The following is a 12917-nucleotide window of genomic DNA, read 5'->3' as shown; positions in this document are numbered from 1 at the left end:
AACTGTGGTTCTCTTCTTCAGTTGTCAACTTTATTTTTATCTCTATGAAACCTTTACTTTCTGATTTTGCTGAAATCAGTGGACAGGATTACATACCTTCTCTCTGTCTTCATGATCATAAAGTTTGGATTACAGGCCTATTTTTCTGCACCCAACATTTCTTCCATCATTTTATCATGATCAAATTCACATTTCCCTGCTTATGTGGCAAGCATGTTAAATACTAAAACATGTCTTTAGTTATGTTTGATGATTTTAAATCAGAAATGAAACAATACTTTAGAATTACATATATGTATATATACATATACATATAAATGTACATACAAATGTACACATAATGTCAGATAATTCTTTAGCTAGAATTAGATGAATTGAATTTGGATGTTTGTGTTCATTCATAATGCAGTGATTGAATGACTGAGTGCTCATCGTTAGAGGCATGTATGTGTGTTTTTATATGTAAACACACACATGCATGCAAACTTATGTAAATTTCCACATGTTAATTATAAAGGGTAGCTGATTGATGCTCAAGCATCCTTCCATTTACAAAACTCATACTCAAGCGTATCAATAATTTTACAAGGTTGTGAGCTAGCATAAATAATTAATAAATTACGGATTTGGACACAAGACATTTCTGTAAACAATGTATATGAGCTTCCCAATATGTGTGTCAGGAAATGAACTCATATTTCAGTGCAAGAGCTGTATGCACTCTTAACAGCTGATCCAGTTATCCAGAAACATATTCCTGTTAATATGTACATATTCGGGCTCGCTTCAGCAGGACATATACTAAAATTGGAACGATACAGAGAAGATTAGCATGGCCCCTGCACAAGGATGACACACAAATTCGTGAAGCGTTCCATATTTTTAAAAACCATCTTCCTGCCAAAGGGATTCTCTCCACTACAACAGTCCAGGAACAACCAGAAACTAAATTCAAACAACTAAGATAGCCCATAGAGGACAGCGTAAAAGTTCAACCAACAAAAGCCAGAGCATTATGGCATCCCCAGAACCCAGTTATCCAGGGGCAAATAGACACCCCAGCATAAATGAAGTTCAAGGAGACGACCTAACTTCTATGCTCAAGAAGATGATAACAGAGGAAACAAATAAAATATGAAAAGAAATAGAGGAAGCTGCAGCCAAACAGTATGTGGCCTTTAGAGAGGAAATGCTTAAATTACTGAACGAAATAAAAGAAACAGTGGATTGTTCAAACAAACAGCTGAAGGAATTGACGGAAAAACATGAAAATACAGTCAGACAGGGGAAGGAAACCAACAAAATAGCTCAAGACCTGAAGATAGAATTGGAAAAATTAAAAAAAAAAATGGAAGAAAGTGTGGTGAGAAAGAACTTAGGGAAGAAAGCAGGAACTACAGAGGTTAGCATAACCAATACGCTACAAGAAATGGAAGAAAGAATCTCAGGTGTAGAAGATACAATGGAAGAAATAGACGTATCTGTCAAAGAAAATGTGAAATCTAAAAAATTCCTGACACAGACCGTCCAAGAAATTCAAGACAACATAAAAAGACAAAACCTAAGAATAATAAGAATAGAGGAAAAAGAAGATTCCCTGCACCAAGACCCAGAAAATATTTTTAACAAAATCACTGAAGAAAATTTCCCCAACTTAAAGGAGAGGCCAATAAGAATACAAGAGGCCTATAGAACACCCAATAAATTAGACCAGAAAAGAAAATCCTTCCGCCACATAATAATCAAAACCGTAAGTATACAGAACAAAGAAAAAATACTAAAAGCTGCAAGAGAAAAAGGCCAAGTAACATATAATGGCAAACCCATTAGAATCACACCTGACTTTTCAACAGAGACTATGAAAGCCAGAAGGGCCTGGACAGATATCATGCAGACCCTAAGAGAACACAGATGTCAGCCCAGGCTACTATACCCAGCAAAACTCTCAGTCCTCATAGACGGAGAAAACAAGATATTCAATGACAAAAACAAATTTCAACAATACCTACAAACAAATCCAGCATTACAGAAGACACTGGAAGGGAAAATACAACCCAAGAAAGCTAGCTACATTCAAGAAAACACAGGAAATAAATAACTCCACTACAGTAAAACAAAAAGCAACCAAGGACACAACCGTATGACCACAGCCAACATCAAATTCAAAGGATCTAACAGCCACTGGTCATTACTCTCTCTCAATATCAATGGACTTAATTCTCCAATAAAAAGATACAGACTAACAGAATGGATGCGTAAACAAAACCCAGCAATCTGTTGTATACAAGAAACATACCTAAGTCACAAATATAGACATTACCTGAGGGTAAAGGGATGGAAGACGGCTTTTCAAGCAAATGGACGCAAGAAGCAAGCAGGAATAGCCATTCTAATATCTGATAAAATAGTCTTTCAACCAAAATTAATCAAAAAAGATGGGGAAGGACACTTCATACTCATCAAGTGAAAATTCCACCAAGAAGACATCACAATCCTGAGCATCTATGCCCCAAATACAAGGGCACCCACATTTGTGAAAGAAACATTGATAAAATTTAAAGCACATATAGATCCCCACACATTAATAGTGGGAGACTTCAACACCCCACTCTCAACAAAGGACAGGTCAACAAAACAGAAATTAAACAAAGAAACAATGTCTCTGACAGAGGTCATGAATCAAACGAACCTAACAGACATTTACAAAACTTTACACCCAAACACAAAAGAATTTACCTTCTTCTCAGCACCTCATGGAACCTTCTCCAAAATAGACCATATAGTGAGTCACAAAGCAAGCCTCAACAGATACAAGAAGATTGAAATAATCCCATGTATCTTGTTTGATCACCATGGAATAAAGCTGGACCTCAACAATAACAGAAATAACAAAAAGCCTACACACACATGGAAACTGAACAACTTGTTACTAAATGACAGCTGGGTCAGGGAAGAAATAAAGAAAGAAATTAAAGTCTTTCTAGAAATCAATGAAAATGAAAACACAATATACCCGAACCTGTGGGACACAATGAAAGCAGTGCTAAGAGGAAAGTTCATAGCACTAAGTGCCTTCAAGAAGAAATTCGAGACAGCTCATTCAAGCACCCTAATGGCTCACTTAAAAACCCTAGAAAAAGAAGAAGCAGACACACCAAGAAGGAGTAGACGGCTGGAAATAATCAAACTCAGGGCTGAAATCAATCAATTTGAAACAAGTAAAACAATTCAAAGAATCAATGAAACCAAGAGCGGGTTCTTTGAGAAAATCAACGAGATAGACAAACCCTTAGCCAAGCTAACTAAAAGGCAGCGAGACACCATCCAAATCAACAAAATCAGAAATGAAAAGGGGGACATAACTACAGACACTGTGGAAATCCAAACAATCATTAGGACTTACTTCAAAAGTCTATATGCCACAAAATTTGAAAATCTAAATGAAATGGACAATTTTCTTGATCGATTTGACTTACCAAAGCTGAATCAGGACCAGGTAAATCAACTAAATAGTCCTATAGCCCCCAAAGATATAGAAGCGGTCATCAAAAGTCTCCCATCCAAAAAAAAAAGCCCAGGACCAGATGGCTTCAGTGCAGAATTCTACCAGACCTTCAAAGAAGAGCTAACACCAATTCTCTTCAAACTATTCCACAAAATAGAAACAGAAGGAATATTACCAAATTCATTCTATGAAGCCACAGTCACCTTGGTACCTAAACCTCACAAAGACTCAACAAAGAAAGAGAATTTCTGACAATCTCCCTTATGAACATTGATGCAAAAATACTTAATAAAATACTTGCAAACCGAATCCAAGAACACATCAAAGATATTATCCACTATGACCAAGTAGGCTTCATCCCAGGTATGCAGGGGTGGTTCAATATATGGAAATCCATCAATGTGATCCACCATATTAACAAACTGAAAGAAAAAAAACCACATGATAATCTCCCTAGATGCTGAAAAAGCCTTTGACAAAATCCAAGATCCATTCATGTTCAAAATATTGGAGAGATCAGGGATACAAGGCACATATCTAAACATAGTAAAGGCGATATACAGCAAGCCTATAGCCAACATCAAACTGAACGGAGAGAAACTTAAAGCAATCCCACTAAAATCAGGGACAAGACAAGGCTGCCCACTCTCTCCATATCTCTTCAACATAGTGCTGGAAGTCCTTGCTAGAGCAATAAGACAGTTGAAGGAGATCAAGGGGATACAAATTGGAAAGGAAGAAGTCAAATTATCACTATTTGCAGATGATATGATAGTATATGTGAGTGACCCCAAAAACTCTACCAGGGAACTTCTACAGCTGATAAACACCTTCAGCAAAGGGGCCAGATACAAAATTAACTCAAAAAAATCGGTAGCCCTCCTGTAAACAAAAGACAAAAGGGCTGAGAAAGAAATTAGTGAAACAACACCCTTCACAATAGCCACAAATGACATAAGGTACCTCGGAGTAACCCTAACCAAGGAAGTCAAAGACTTGTATGAAAAAAATTTCAAATGTCTGAAGAAAGAAATAGAAGAAGATATGAGAAGATGGAAAGATCTCCCATGCTCATGGCTTGGCAGGATTAACATAGTAAAAATGGCCATCTTACCAAAAGCAATCTACAGATTCAATGCAATGCCCATCAAATTACCAACACAATTCTTTACAGACCTGGAAAGAAAAATTCTCAACTTCATATGGAATAACAAGAAACCCAGAATTGCTAAAACAATCCTCTACAATAAAAGATCCTCTGGAGGTATCTCCATCCCTGATCTTACATTGTACTATAGAGCAACAGTTATAAAAACTGCATGGTACTGGCATAGAAACAGAATGGTGGATCAATGGAACTGAACAGAGGACCCAGAAATAAACCCACACACTTATGGAAACCTGATCTTTGACAAAGACGCCAAAACCATACAATGGAAAAAAGATAGCATCTTCAACAAATGGTGCTGGTCCAACTGGATGTCTACATGTAGAAAAATGAAAATAGATCCATACTTATCACCCTGCACAAAACTGAAGTCTAAGTGGATCAAAGGCCTCAACATAAAACCAGACACATTAAATCGGCTTGAAAAAAAAGTGGGGAATACCCTAGAACTCATTGGGACAGGAGAAAACTTCCTGAACAGAACACCAACAGCACAGGCTCTAAGAGCAACAATCAATAAATGGGACCTCATGAAACTGAAAAGCTTCTGCAAAGCAAAGGAGACCATCACCAAAACAAAGCAACTGCCTAAAGATTGGGAAAGAATCTTCACCAACCCTTTATCTGACAGAGGACTCATATCCAGTATATATAAAGAACTAAAGAAGCTGAAAAGCAGCAAACCAAGTAATCCACTTAAAAAATGGGGAACAGAGCTAAACAGAGAATTCTCTGTAGAGGAATACCGAATGGCAGAGAAGCACTTAAAGAAATGCTCAACCTCACTAGCCATTAGGGAAATGCAAATCAAAACAAGCCTGAGATTTCACCTTACACCCATCAGAATGGCCAATTTCAAAAACTCAAGTGACAACACATGCTGGAGAGGTTGTGGAGAAAGGGGAACCCTTCTCCACTGCTGGTGGGAATGTAAACTTGTACAACCACTCTGGAAATCAATCTGGTGCTTTCTCAGACAACTAGGAATAGTGCTTCCTCAAGATCCAGCCATACTGCTCCTAGGCATATATCCAAAAGACGCTCAAGTACACAAAAAGGACATTTGCTCAATCATGTTTGTAGCAGCTTTATTTGTAATAGCCAGAAGTTGGAAACAACCCAGATGCCCCTCAACTGAAGAATGGATGCAGAAATTGTGGTACATCTATACAATGGAATATTACTCAGAAATGAAAAATAAGGAAATCATGAAATTTGCAGGTAAATGGTGGGACCTGGAAAGGATCATCCTGAGTGAGTTGTCCCACAATCAAAAAGACACACACGGTATATACTCACTCATATAAACATACAACATAGGATAAACCCACTAAAATCAGTACATCTAAACAAACTAAACAAAAGAGAGGACCCTAACTAAAATGGTCAATCCCCATCCTGAAAGGCAAAGAGGATATATATCAGAAGAAGAAAAAAACAGGAAACAACCTAGGAACCTGACACAGAGGGCCTCTGAAAGCCTCTGACCTGCAGACTATCAAAGCAGATGCTGAGCCTGATGGCCAACTGTTGGGTAGAGTGAATGGAATTTTATGTAAGAAGTGGGAAATAGCAAGAGTTGGAGAGGAGAGGAACTCCACAAGGAGAGCAAAAGAACAAGAAAATTTGAACACAAGGAATTTCCCAGAGACTCATACTCCAACCAAGGACTATTCATGGAGATAACCTAGAACCCCTGCACAGATGTAGCCCATGGCAGTTCAGTGTCCAAGTGGGTTACATAGTAATGGGAAGAGGGACTGCCTCTGACACAATCTGATTGGCCTGCCCTTTGATCACCTCCCCCTGAGGGGGAACAGCCTTACCAGGCCATAGAAGAAGACAATGCAGCCACTTTTGATGTGATCTGATAGACTAAGATCAGAAGGAAGAAAACGAGGACCTCCCCTATCAGTGGACTTGGGGAGAAGCATGCATGCAGAAAGGGGAGGAAGGGTGTGATCGGGAGGGGAGGAGGGAGGGGCTTATGGAGTGATACAAAATGAATAAAGTGTAATTAATAAGAAGAAGAAAGAAAGAAAAAAAGTGTTCTGTGTATATTTTTAAAATCTCAATAACCAAAATATTGTAATTTATGTAAGAAATATTAATTTATTTATATATTATTATTTATTCTTCCATCATTTTTTCTTCCATTTTCCACCCTCCAGAATTTTAAGTAAATACTCTTTGCTCTTTTGAAAATTCAAGCCACTTTTTCATAAACTATTTTTATATGCTTAACATGTCAAATTTTGATTTGTAATATATTATGCTATATTATGATACCAGGAATATATAACAAACCACTGAATTTTATCAAGGGTATTTATTATAAATAGTATTAGAGGAAAAGGAAAACGTGTAGAAATGAAATAGTATTCTTTTCAGTTGTTGTTAGGAGACAGTTGCATAAGTCCAGTCATCCCGGAAAAAAACACATTTTTATTGATTATTACAATTAATTCACTTTGTATACTGAATGTAGGCCCGCCCCTCACCTTCTGCCTGTCACAACCTACCTCCTTCTCTTTCTATACCCCTCTCCTAGTCCACTTATAGGGGAAGTCCTCCTCCCCTACTATATTATACTAGCCTGTCTTATCAGAACTCACTAGGAATGGCTGCACCTGCTTCTTCTATGGTCTGGCAAGGCTGCACCTCTCAGGAGTAGGTGATCAAAGAGCCAGACACTGAGTTCATGTCAGAGAAAGCCCTTGCTACCCTTACTAGGAAATCTACATGGAGACTGAGAAACTTATGGGTTACATCTGAACAGGGGCTCTAGTTGTTCTCCATGCATGGTCCTTGGTTGGAGCAGGAACCCCAGGGCCCATATTTATTTTTGCTCTGTTGGTCTTGTGCCTGGCCCATCCAGATCTTTATCTCCTGAATCTTCCATATGATTCTGTGCTCTCTACCCAAAGTTTTGCTATCAGTCTAAGCATCTGCTTCAATACCCTGCTTGGTAGATTCTTTTAGAGGCCCTCTGTGGTAGGTTCCTGCCCTATTCCCTGTCTTCTCATGTTAACAATGTCTATCCCATTTGCCTTTCTGAATGAAGATTAAGCATCTTCCCTAGGGTCCTCTGTGTTGGATAGCTTCCTTAGGACTATAGATTTTTGTATGCTTCATTCTATATTACATGACTTATATCCACTTAGAAGTGAGTATATACCATGTCTTTCTGAGTCTGATACCTCACTGACAATGATCTTTCCTAGTTGTATCCATTTGCCTGCTGATTCCCTTGTTATTAAATACTGAGTAGTACTGCACTGTGTAAATGTGCCACAATTTCTGTATCCACTCCTCAGTTGTGGGACATCATCTAGGTTGTTTCCAGATTCTGGCTATTATGAACAAAGCTGCTATGAGAATAGTTGAGCAAATGTCCTTGTTGTATGGTTGAGAATTTTCTGAATGTATGCCCAGGGGTTGTATAGCTGAATCCTGAGGTAGCATTATTCATAATTTTCTGAGAAAGCACCAGTCTGATTTCCAAAGTGGTTGTACAAGTTTACATTTCCACCAGCAATGGAGGAGGGTTCCCTTTTCTCCATATCCAATCCAGCATGTGTTGCAGATGATGTGATACTACAAATGAATAAGCCTAAAAATTCAACCAGGGAACTCCTACAACTGATAAACACCTTCAGTACGGTGGCTGGATACAAAATTAAATAAAAAATATATCTGAAGCCCTCCTGTATACAAAAGACAAAACTTCAAGGAAGCTATCAGAAGATGGAAAGATCTCCCATGCTCCAAGATTGGTGGGATTAACATAGTAAAAAATGGCCACTCTACCAAAAGAAATCTACAGTCTCAATGCAATTCCAATCAAAATACCAGCACAACTCATTACAGACCTTGAAAGAATAACTCTCAGTTTCATATGGAAAAACAAAAACCCAGAATTGATTAAAAAAAATGCCTGTACAATAAAAGATTTTCTGGAGGTATCATCTTCTGAGATCTCTAGTAGTACTAGAGCGCAACAGTAATAAAAAAAATGGCATGGTACTGGCACCTGTACTTTAAATCTTAAAGGGGTGTGCATCTACTCAATCATTTTTATTAAATGATATCAAGAAGCTGAGGGAAAAAACAAATATAGAGGAATCAACTGCTGTCTCAGTTTTAGACCCATTTTGAGGGTGCCCAGTCAGCCAATGCTACCTTGGGCTATTGTTTCAGCTCACCAACCTTAAAACATTCCTGGCTTTACTATTAATAGTGTACTTTTATTAACTTTAAATTGTTCTCTAAGATTTTTACACCAGAGCCATCAGCAAAAACATCTTCCCTGACCTTGTTAAACAATCTATTTCTCCAAATTCTTTCTAGGTATAATGGTGATTGCTAACAATCTACATCTATGACTCCTTTCAAGGGCAGTGGTTAATTCATTAATCTGCTCCAGTAAACATGTGAAAAGAAATCAAGCATTGTTAATTTTAAATGCCAGTGATAGTGCCCATATATACTCCTTATAGTTTTCATACACCTCATTTTTGAGGAATATGGGCATCATAAGGACAACAAGCAGAGATACGCTACATAAGAGCTCAAAGTCCTCAGGAAAAGCAGTTCTTGGGATTGTGCTTCTCCAAGACAAACTCATCATGACTATGCTAATGGGAGCCATATTCCATGAGTTCTACAGCTGTTCTGCTGTTGCTCCTGCATGGCTCTTGACAGGACCAGGTAGCCAAAATAGTTTTCCTATATATGGGTGAGGGGGGAATAAGGTAAGCTCAGGCCCTGGGAAGGAGAATTCAGGGCATTTCATGGGCTATACTATCCTGGAGGAACAGATAACATGGAAGGACTGAAGGATTGCTGGGAGAAAATGGCAGGTAGATTTCATTTGATATGTTAACTAGGAAACTAGGAACCTCTGCCATTAGTTCCAGGTTTGAATCCTACTTTCATGGTAACATAAACTTCAGGGAGAGAAGCATGGTCTCCATTGGATAATGATCTTCAAGTGAGCCCACGGGGAAGAAAGGTGACAAAGACAAAGATTCTGTTTTTCTTTGCTTTCTATATATCTTCTTTATTCTCTTTGAGGGAGGGCGATTACCCAAACTAGACTCAAATTTTTGCTTTTCTGTTTTGTTTTCCTTACTATATTTTATTTTATTTCATTAATTGTTTTTATTTTTCACAATTTATTCATTGTATATGCTGATTGAAGGTCACTCCCTCAACTCCTACTGGTCCCACCCTTCCTCCATCTTCCCCCATCCCTTTTCCCTAGACCACTCAAAAGGGGAGTTTCTCTCCTCTGCCATCCACCCATACATTATCAGAACAGTACTCAGCTATTAAAAACAGAGAAATAAAATTTCCGTGCTTATTTATTTTCCATGGGCCACTGTACTCAGAAGATTTCATACCATGAAGCTTGCCTGCAACCTTACAGTGAACTAAACAATAAGTATAACTCATTTTAAAGAGTCCCACTCCAAGACACTGTTTGATTGACCATCTCATATCCAGAAACATGTGAAATTTGAAATGCTATGAAGTCTGAAACATTTTATCACAGGCATTACAGAGATCGCGATTCTCTTGCTGCCTGGAGGGCTGTTTCCCACCAGCCCAGGAAGGCAAAATGGGCAGAAGATGATTAGCATAAAGCTTGGAAAGCCCACAAGCATAACTGTGGTCAGCCACTCTGGGAACCACCTCAGAAAGTAAGTTCAACTTTAATTCCAGAAAACAGAAAACAGAGGCTTATATCCCTTGGGGAGTGCCTGGGATGCTCCAAGCATAGGTGTAGATAATTGTTTAATGCTAGGCAATTCAAGGATGCTTGATTTGCATTAAACAGTACATTCCTATTATATGAATAAGAACAAGGACACAGATCCAAATTATCCGATATTTGAAGGGAGGGGAGAGTTATCAGGGATCTGTGTCAAAGGCCATCTATCAAATTTGATTGGTGGTGTCCATGTCTAAAGATACTCTCCAGATGAAGTCAGGCAGAGAAAACTCACCCTTGACATGGTTACCCATCTAGGCCAGAAGCAGAGTCATACATGGAAAAGAAAGCCTCCTCCCTCACATCTCAAAATTCAGTGTGGGCTGTGATGGTTTTCAATAGAACCCCTGGAACAATAGGTATGTGTACACAAAGAAACTGCTACAGGCTACCACTGTTGTGTTACTCTCAGAGAACTTCCTGGCTGGTGTTAGTTCACCATTCCCTACATATTCATCCACTGGACTAAAAGTTTCTTGTGTAAAGTGAGGCAATTGAAAACAGTAAATATTGAGAATCAGGATTATCAATAAGTCTTCCATAAACACCTTATTATATAATACTGTTGCATGTAATTGATATTCATCATTCATTGTATTCTTTTTAAAAATAAGTTTATTTACTTTAAAATCCACTCGTAGTCCCTCTCCCTTCTCTCCCCTAGTACTACCCTCCATTCCTATTCCCCATATTCCCTTTACCCTTTAGAAAAGGGAGGTCATTTCCATTGAGCTAGTTTTTCAGTTCTGCTGGATCTCAATAGACCAAGGAACACAAAGGCCTTTCCATATTGCTTATAGTCACAGAATTCCTCTCCAGTAAGGATATTTTTATGATGATGATGACTCTAGATTTGTGAAAAGCCTCACCATTTTAACACATTCATAAGTTTTCCTCCATTATGAATCCTTTCATGATGATGAAGATTATACAAATGTGGAATGGTTTCAACATGTTAAAAGCACTCACAGATTTTCTTTCCATTAGGATTTCTTTCATGAGTGTGAAGATGATTCTGAAATCCAAAAGTTTTATTCACATTGGTTACAGACAGACAGCTTCTTTCCAGTATGTGTTCTTTTATGTATTAGGAGATGTTATGTGCAAAGGCTTTGCCATGTAGGTATATTCGTGTGGTTTCCCTCCAGAATGTGTGGTTGTCTTAGGAGATGATTGTTAAATGTAAAGGCTTTATCACACTAATTACCCTCACAAGGCTCCTCTCCACTGTTTTTTTTTTCATGTTTTCAGAGACTACTCTGCTGTGCAAACGCTTTATCACATTGCATATATTTATAAGGTTTCTTTCCAGTATGTGTTCTTTTATGGCTTATGAGATTACTGTTTCGTGCAAAGGCTTTACCACACTCATCACATTCATAAGGTTTCTCTCCATTGTGTGTTCTTTTATGGCTTATGAGATGACTGTTTTGTGCAAAGGCTTTACAACACTGGGTACATTCATAAGGTTTCTCTCCAGTGTGTGTTCTTTTGTGGTTTAAGAGAGTGTTGTTTTTGCAAAGGCTTTACCACACTGGTTACATTCATAAGGTTTCTCTCCAGTGTGTGTTCTTTTATGGCTTATGAGAGCACTGTTTTGTGCAAAGGCTTTACCACACTGTTTAAATTCATAAGGTTTCTCTCCAGTGTGTGTTCTTTTGTGGCTTAAGAGAGTACTGTTTTCTGCAAAGGCTTTGCCACACTCATTACATTCATAAGGTTTCTCTCCAGTGTGTGTTCTTTTATGGCTTATGAGAGCACTGTTTTGTGCAAAGGCTTTACCACACTGTTTACATTCATAAGGTTTCTCTCCAGTGTGTGTTCTTTTGTGGCTTAAGAGAGTACTGTTTTCTGCAAAGGCTTTGCCACACTCATTACATTCATAAGGTTTCTCTCCAGTGTGTGTTCTTTTATGGCTTATGAGATGACTGTTTTCTGCAAAGGCTTTGCCACACTCATTACATTCATAAGGTTTCTCTCCAGTGTGTGTTCTTTTATGGATTATGAGATGACTGTTTTGTGCAAAGGCTTTACCACACTGGTTACACTCATAAGGTTTCTCTCCAGTGTGTGTTCTTTTATGCCGCACGACATGACTGTTTTTTGCAAAGGTTTTACCACACTGATTACATTTGTAAGGCTTCTCTCCTGTGTGTGTTCTTTTATGCCATATGAGAACAGTGGTATAGGGGAAGGCTTTACCACATAGAGTGCACTTAAAGGGTTTCTCTCCGGTATGACTGCTTTCATGCCTGCAAAGATAATTGGAACATGTGAATGATTTACCACAGTCATTTAATTACACTAATAAATATATTTATCTATGTGAATAAATTTTATAATTCAGTCTAATGGTAAAAAAGAATCAAATTTTAAAGTTTTATCACTTTATTTACTTTCATGGTATTCCACTTCATTATGGGTATTTTTGAAGATCCCTGTGATGTTAAGAGCATTTGTTATGTGAT

At 38.1% G+C, this 12917-nt stretch overlaps 1 non-coding gene across 1 annotated transcript; it reads left to right on the top strand.

Moving 5' to 3' along the window:
• The first annotated feature begins 779 nt into the window (after nt 1–779).
• On the top strand, nt 780–884 carry LOC132651292 (U6 spliceosomal RNA). The gene has a single exon (XR_009589052.1). It is a non-coding gene; the product is annotated as a U6 spliceosomal RNA (small nuclear RNA).
• Nucleotides 885–12917: the final 12033 nt, after the last annotated feature.

Source organism: Meriones unguiculatus, assembly GCF_030254825.1.
Source record: "Meriones unguiculatus strain TT.TT164.6M chromosome 13 unlocalized genomic scaffold, Bangor_MerUng_6.1 Chr13_unordered_Scaffold_44, whole genome shotgun sequence".
NCBI classification, from domain to species: Eukaryota; Metazoa; Chordata; class Mammalia; order Rodentia; family Muridae; genus Meriones; species Meriones unguiculatus.
The sequence above is the reverse complement of the archived record's forward strand: the minus strand, read 5'-3'. Positions and strand labels throughout refer to the sequence as shown.